Here is a 7,662-nt window from a genome sequence, read left to right on the forward strand (position 1 = left end):
ATATGCACATGTGTTGTATGAATCAACATTCCGAAACGAGACTTGCGTATTTGTGTATTGATACCGAAATGAAACTTGGCTCTCTATGTGCTTCTCATATTGCAAATATGTATTGTAATATGCTGGAAAAAAGCTGAAAAAAGAATTTTCGAATTTATTGCCGGCGCACCTAAATGACCTACTGCCGGCGCACGTGGCATGCACCAGTGCTGGAAGCACTACTGCCGGCGCAGCTGATGGTGCGCCGGTGGAACTTGTCCTTTGCCAGCGAAGCGTCGATGGCGCGCCGGCAGTATCCATCTATCGCCGGCGCACTGCCTGGTGCGCCGGCAGTGGCCATTTATCACCGGCGCGTTCGCACCGGTGGGCTCGTGGTGCGCCGGCAATGGGCCTTTTAGGTTCGCCGGCGGTAGGCCTTTTCCTTGTAGTGTGGTTGAGAAAACTCCAAACCCCGCTGTAGATGCACCATCTTTCGATAATACTTAATACACACTTTCTGCGCCTAGCTGAAAGGCGTTAAAGAAAAGCGCTTATGGGAGACAACCCATGTTTTTACTACAGTACTTTGTTTTTATTTTGTGTCTTGGAAGTTGTTTACTACTGTAGCAACCTCTCCTTATCTTAGTTTTGTGTTTTGTTGTGCCAAGTAAAATCGTTGATAGTAAGGTTCATACTAGATTTGGATTACTGCGCAGAAACAGATTTCTTTGCTGTCACGAATCTGGGCAAAATTCTCTGTAGGTAACTCAGAAAATTATGCCAATTTACGTGAGTAATCCTCAGATATGTACGCAACTTTCATTCAATTTGAGCATTTTCATTTGACCAAGTCTGGTGCCTCAATAAAATTCGTCTTTACGAACTGTTCTGTTTTGACAGATTCTGCCTTTTATTTCGCATTGCCTGTTTTGCTATGCTTGATGGATTTTTCGATTCCATTGACTTTCAGTAGCTTTGTGCAATGTCCAGAAGTGTTAAGAATGATTATGTCACATCTGAACATGTATATTTTGATTGTGCACTAACTCTCTAATGAGTTGTTTTGAGTTTGGTGTGGAGGAAGTTTTCAAGGATCAAGAGAGGGAGATGATACAACATGATCAAGGAGAGTGAAAGCTCTAAGCTTGGGGATGCCCCGGTGGTTCACCCCTGCATATATCAAGAAGACTCAAGCGTCTAAGCTTGGGGATGCCCAAGGCATCCCCTTCTTCATCGACAACATTATCAGGTTCCTCCCTTGAAACTATATTTTTATTCCATCACATCTTATGTGCTTTGCTTGGAGCGTCGGTTTGTTTTTGTTTTTGTTTTGTATGAATAAAATGGATCCTAGCATTCATTGTGTGGGAGAGAGACATGCTCCGCTGTTGCATATGGACAAGTATGTCCTTAGGCTTTACTCATAGTATTCATGGCGAAGTTTCTTCTTCGTTAAATTGTTGTATGGTTGGAAACGGGAAATGTTGCATGTGGTAGTGTATAATAAAATACTTGTAGAACATTGAGATTTGATAACTTGATTCTTTGCAAATTTTTTGAGGTATTTAGATGGTAAGGCTTGCTGGATAAATAAGTTTAAATTAGTAGTGGATTGTTGTCTTTAAGCTTGTGCCGTACTACAAACTATATTAAAATAGTTGAAGGCGTAGTTGGACTTGATAGCTTTCCATGTCTGAGAGTTCATCATAATAACTAAGTTGTGCTGAAGGTCGAGGGAGCTAGCGGGTACTTGTGCCACCGTGAACGGCCCTCCTTGGAGTAAATTTTAATCATGCTCTTAATGACGAACCTGCTAGTTGTTTGCAATAAGCTTGTGAGTTCTTTTTGACTAATGTTAAGCTACGGTTTTTGGCACTTCCACCATCCAAATTTGCTAGCCTCTTCGGTACTGTGCATTGCCTTTTGCTCACATTGAGAATTGTGCATACTTCACCGGTACATCCAAACCCGTGGGAGAACTTTCTCTTGTTCTCCTACACATAAGCCCATACATCTCCTCAAAACAGCCACCATACCTACCTACCACAGCATTTCCATAGCTGTTCCGAGATATATTGCCATGCAACATCCATTTTACATTACATGCCATGTTGTCATTTATTATTTATATATCGCTTTGCATGATCATACATAGCTGATGTGTGGTTTACCCATGTTACGCTAGATCATTGCACATCCTGCTACACTGGCAGAGGCATACAGTTTCATACATCATGTTTCATTCATTATGAGTTATTTGTACCAAAAAGTGTGTTGCCATATTAGGATGTTGCCCCTAAAAATGAAAAGAGCCGTGGAGGCCATCAAAAAGAAAAAAAAGGAAAAAAAGAAGAAAGAAAAAAAAATGAAAAGAAAGGAAAAAGAAAAAAGAAAGAAAAAAGGAAAAAAGAGAATAAAGAAAAAGGGGCAGCATTACTATCTTTTATCCACACTTGTGCTCATGTTTCAGCACCCGCATTATTCATAGTCATCATTTGTGCTCATGTTTAGCACCTACATTCATATGAGAGAGTTTTCATGTTTTACTAGTATAACTATGTGGGGAATTTACACCATGGAACTTGGGTTGTATATTCCAATGATGAGCCTCCACAAAAGTGCTCTAGGTCTTCGTGAGCAACCAAGTTGGATGCACCCCCACTAGTTCCATTGGAGAGCTTTCATACACATATAGCTGTATGTGCATCCATTGCATGGCAATCACTACTCCTTGCATAGCTTCGATAATAAGGCTTCCTCTTGTCTAATGGTCATTTACAGCTTTGCAAGCCTTTCTTCCATTTGGCCTTCCAAACCCCCATTAACGTTCTTTATGCCATAACATCCTGGTGCTAATACCAAATGCTTGCGCTCACCGGTTGAGTAGACTTCGAAACAGTTGATTCATGACGTTCATGTTTATGTTTACTTGACTGAATCCTTCTTATGTTGTGAAAATTTACTTGATGCTTGGAATGAAGGATAGAACTTCTATGCTGAATACTTAACACATCCTTAATGAACTTTGTACGGTTGCATGTCTTTAAAGAAATAGTTCATGAAAACTTCTAGCTTGTCTAACTCTTGCATTATCATCTCTTTTATCAATATAGATACTTGCTTTGAATGATTTGATCTCAGCTCATATGCTTTACAATAGTATGATCAAGGTTATGATGGCATGTCACTCCAGAAATTATCTTTGTTATCGTTTACCTGCTCGGGACGAGCAGAAACTAAGCTTGGGGATGCTGATACGTCTCCTACGTATCGATAATTTCTTATGTTCCATGCCACATTATTGATGATATCTACATGTTTTATGCATACTTTATATCATATTTATGCATTTTCTGGAACTAACCTATTAACAAGATGCCGAAGAGCCGATTCTTTGTTCTGCTGTTTTTGGTTTCAGAAATCCTAGTAAGGAAATATTCTCGGAATTGGACGAAATCAACGCCCAGGGGCCTATTTTCACACGAAGCTTCCAGAAGACCGAAGAGTCAACGAAGTGGGGCCACGAGGTGGCCAGGAGGTAGGGCGGCGCGGCCCAGCCCTTGGCCGCGCCGACCTGTCTCCTGGGCCCCTCGTGACGCCCCTTGACCTGCCCTTCCGCCTACAAATAGCCTTCGTCGCGAAACCCCAAGTACCGAGAGCCACGATACGGAAAACCTTCCAGAGACGCCGCCGCCGCCAATCCCATCTCGGGGGATTCAGGAGATCACCTCTGGCACCCTGCCGGAGAGGGGATTCATCTCCCGGAGGACTCTACGCCGCCATGGTCGCCTCCGGAGTGATGAGTGAGTAGTCTACCCCTGGACTATGGGTCCATAGCAGTAGCTAGATGGTTGTCTTCTCCTCATTGTGCTTAATTTTCGGGTCTTGTGAGCTGCCGAACATGATCAAGATCATCTATCTGTAATGCTATATGTTGTGTTTGTTGGGATCCGATGAACAGAGAATACCATGTTATGTTGATTATCAATTTATATCTATGTGTTGTTTATGATCTTGCATGCTCTCCGTTATTAGTAGAGGCTCTGGCCAAGTTTTTGCTAGTAACTCCAAGAGGGGGTATTTATGCTCGATAGTGGGTTCATGTCTCCGTGAATCTGGGGGAGTGACAGAAACCTCTAAGGTTATGGATGTACTGTTGCCACTAGGGATAAAACATTGATGCTATGTCCGAGGGTGTAGTTATTGATTACATTACACACCATACTTAATGCAATTGTCTGTTGTTAGCAACTTAATACTGGAAGGGGTTCGGATGATAACCTGAAGGTGGACTTTTTAGGCATAGATGCATGCTGGATAGCGGTCTATGTACTTTGTCATAATGCCCAATTAAATCTCACTATACTCATCATAATATGTATGTGCATGGTCATGCCCTCTCTATTTGTCAATTGCCCAACTGTAATTTGTTCACCCAACGTGCTATTTATCTTATGGGAGAGACACCTCTAGTGAACTGTGGACCCCGGTCCTATTCTTTACATCTGAAATACAATCTACTACAATACTTGTTCTACTGTTCTCTGCAAACAATCATCATCCACACTATACATCTAATCCTTTGTTACAGCAAGCCGGTGAGATTGACAACCTCACTGTTTCGTTGGGGCAAAGTATCTTGGTTGTGCTGTGCAGGTTCCACGTTGGCGCCGGAATCCCTGGTGTTGCGCCGCACTACATCTCGCCGCCATCAACCTTCAACGTGCTTCTTGACTCCTACTGGTTCGATAAACCTTGGTTTCTAACTAAGGGAAACATACTGATGTACGCATCACACCTTCCACTTGGGGTTCCCAACGGTCGCGTGCTGTACGCGTGTCAAGCTAAATTTCTGGCGCCGTTGCCGGGGACGTGAAGGAAAATTACACCACGGAGATTTCTAACTCCCACGTCAACTCCACGCCAGCAATGAGTCATTCTATTGAAAGATTTTGAAGTTGAATATGACATGAATGACTTGGTGGCTTTGACAAAAATTGATGATTGGGTTCGGATGCGATACCATTCCAATTTTTTAGTACCCCCACAATACCTGATTATGGTTAAGGCTTAACTAGAAACTTATGCACTTTAGTATGGGTTCCCTCTAAACTAGTGTCATAGAGGTTATGCCGAGGCTGCCTCTGTTGAAAGTGAAATGACATGAAATGAGGTGAATGTACGACCCAAGCCCTGTGCAGTTCCTGGGATAACAATTGGCTATCACCGGGAGGCCAAACTCATGGGGAGAGGTGCCTATACTAGAGTTTGTAAGTGTAAGGTTATGGTTGATGATCCGCATACTGAGTATGATTATTCAGGGCTATCCCTGATGGATGTAATCAAAAGTTGTGGTACAAGTGTGCAACCTCTGCAGAGTGTAAAACTATTCGAATAGCCGTGTCCACGGTTACAGATGATTGGAAAGGCCATACTGTTCCGTTGTCAGATGTTTCTAATTTTTTTGGTGAAGTGAATGGTGATTTGACTTGAAAACAACATGTTTGTGGGAATGACACTAATTTTCCCACTTGAGTTAAGTTAGGAAAATGTGGAGTCTTCATGTATAGTGGTTTATGAAATAAATATGGCTTTATGCAAATAAACCTATAGCTTAGCACCCCCTTAATAAAATTGATAGTAATTACACTAGTATTAGTTTGCGAGTACTTTAAAAGTACTCATGGCTGTGTCCCTGGCTATTCAAATGGCCAGACTATGAAGAGGAGCAACAGTATCTGGATGACGAACAGCAGGACGTCTACGATAATTAGGATCATCTCCTAACGTCAAGCGTTGCCTGTGGATTAGATGGATTACTACTACTTCGCTTCCGCTATGTGCTGTGTTTGTTGATCATTAGATCAACTATTGTTGTAAGTGTGGATCATGTGATCTATTGTTGTAATACGACTATGGTTTGTAATGAATGATGACTCTATGATATCAACTGTTATGTCTCGCAAAAACAATCTTCCTGGGATTGCGATGTATGGCATAATAGGCATCTGGAATTAAAAATCCGGGTGTTGACAAGTTGGTATCAGAGCCATTGTTTGACCTTAGGATACCCTAGTTAGAATGGACGTCTGAAAATTTTAGTTTCAAAAACAAATGAAGTGAATACCTTTGAAAAACTTACTCACCCTCTTACCCTTGAGATCTTTTACAAAGGAGAAATTCATGCTTTACCTTTTTCTTGTAATTCTACATAAAATTTTGACACACTTGCACTTCTCTAACTTACTCATCTAATTCTCTTACAGATGGAGCAAGTGAATAACACCAAGTTTTACCAGCTGGGGAATGGCGGGAACCTGATCTTCGAGAGGGACTTAGATGCCCTATCAGAGCTCCTTGGACGCCCGCACCCGGAGTTCTTCGGAACTCAAGTCAACGATCAGCCCGGACGGGAACTTCAGTGGATTGTCACCGCTGATCTAAGGGGCAAGATGGAGCCTCCCCGGTCCGAGAGGATCCAGTTCTCCATCAGGGAGAACAACTGGCTGGACGGACTCGCTCGTGCTCTTCAGGAAGCACTTGCCCGTCTATGCGGGCAAAATGTGATGGCAATCCAAGGGGCTCACTTTGCGCACCTCGCAAGGCATGAATCCATTGGAGGACCCATGGACCTGCAGTCCCACCCCGAGCTGAAGCATCACGTGGAGCATCTGGACTTTATGCTGCACGAGACCCAGAAGGAGCTGGACAACTCCCGCCACTACGCCAACCAGACTCACGCCCACATGGCGCAGCAGACCGACACCATCAGGATCCTTGCCCATGAGTGCAAGGCACTCCGCCGGCAGCGTGCCAAGAAGGACTACACCATCGCTCGCCTCCGCGTGAAGATAGTGTCCTTGGAGGAAACTATCAAGGCGCAAGAGGAACAACTAAAGGATCTGGAGGGAGAAGGAGAAGACATTCAGGGGGGAAATTCCCTCCTGAGTGATGATGATGACTATGAGGAGGATGAGGACCTAGACTTCCACACTGATGTGGAAGGCTATGAGTTCATGGAGACCGGAGAAGATGGCTTCATCCCGATCGATGTGGATGATGAGGAGTAGTTTCACTTGAGCACTTGCATAGGTGTGAGTTTGTATCCAATCCCTTGTATCGTAGAGTGATGGAATGGTTCTTAAAACAATTGATGTGTTAGCTTGTAATGTGTGTTGTTTGAATGAATGAAAGTGTTGTGGTTTTCAACATGTCAAGTACTCAAGTTTTAAATTTCCAAACTTACCCCAAAACAAGCCATAGAAAAATTCCCTCTTCCATGATCTATCTCAATGTTCTGATGGCCCCTCCAACCCGCAGCACCAATCAAGATGCAATGATGCAGATGTTGCAAATGATGATGGCAGATAGAGAGGCTGAAAGAGCTGAAAGACAAGCCAATATCGCAGCACTGCAGCAAATAGCTCAGAACAACCAAGGCCATGGAAACCATGACCACCCTGGGTCAAAGCTGAAGAACTTTCAGAACACCAACCCACCCATGTTCGGCAAGACTGAAGAGCCACTAGATGCTGATGACTGGCTCCAGACCATGGAGAATAACTTAGAAGTTGCGGGAGTAGAAGCCGCAGAAAAAATACCCGCCACCCACTATTTGGAGGGACCTGCCAGAGCTTGGTGGACAAGCACCCGTGCCATGAATGCAGGACAGATAATGACTTG

This window comes from Lolium perenne, chromosome 6, assembly GCF_019359855.2.
Source record: "Lolium perenne isolate Kyuss_39 chromosome 6, Kyuss_2.0, whole genome shotgun sequence".
Lineage (NCBI taxonomy): Eukaryota > Viridiplantae > Streptophyta > Magnoliopsida > Poales > Poaceae > Lolium > Lolium perenne.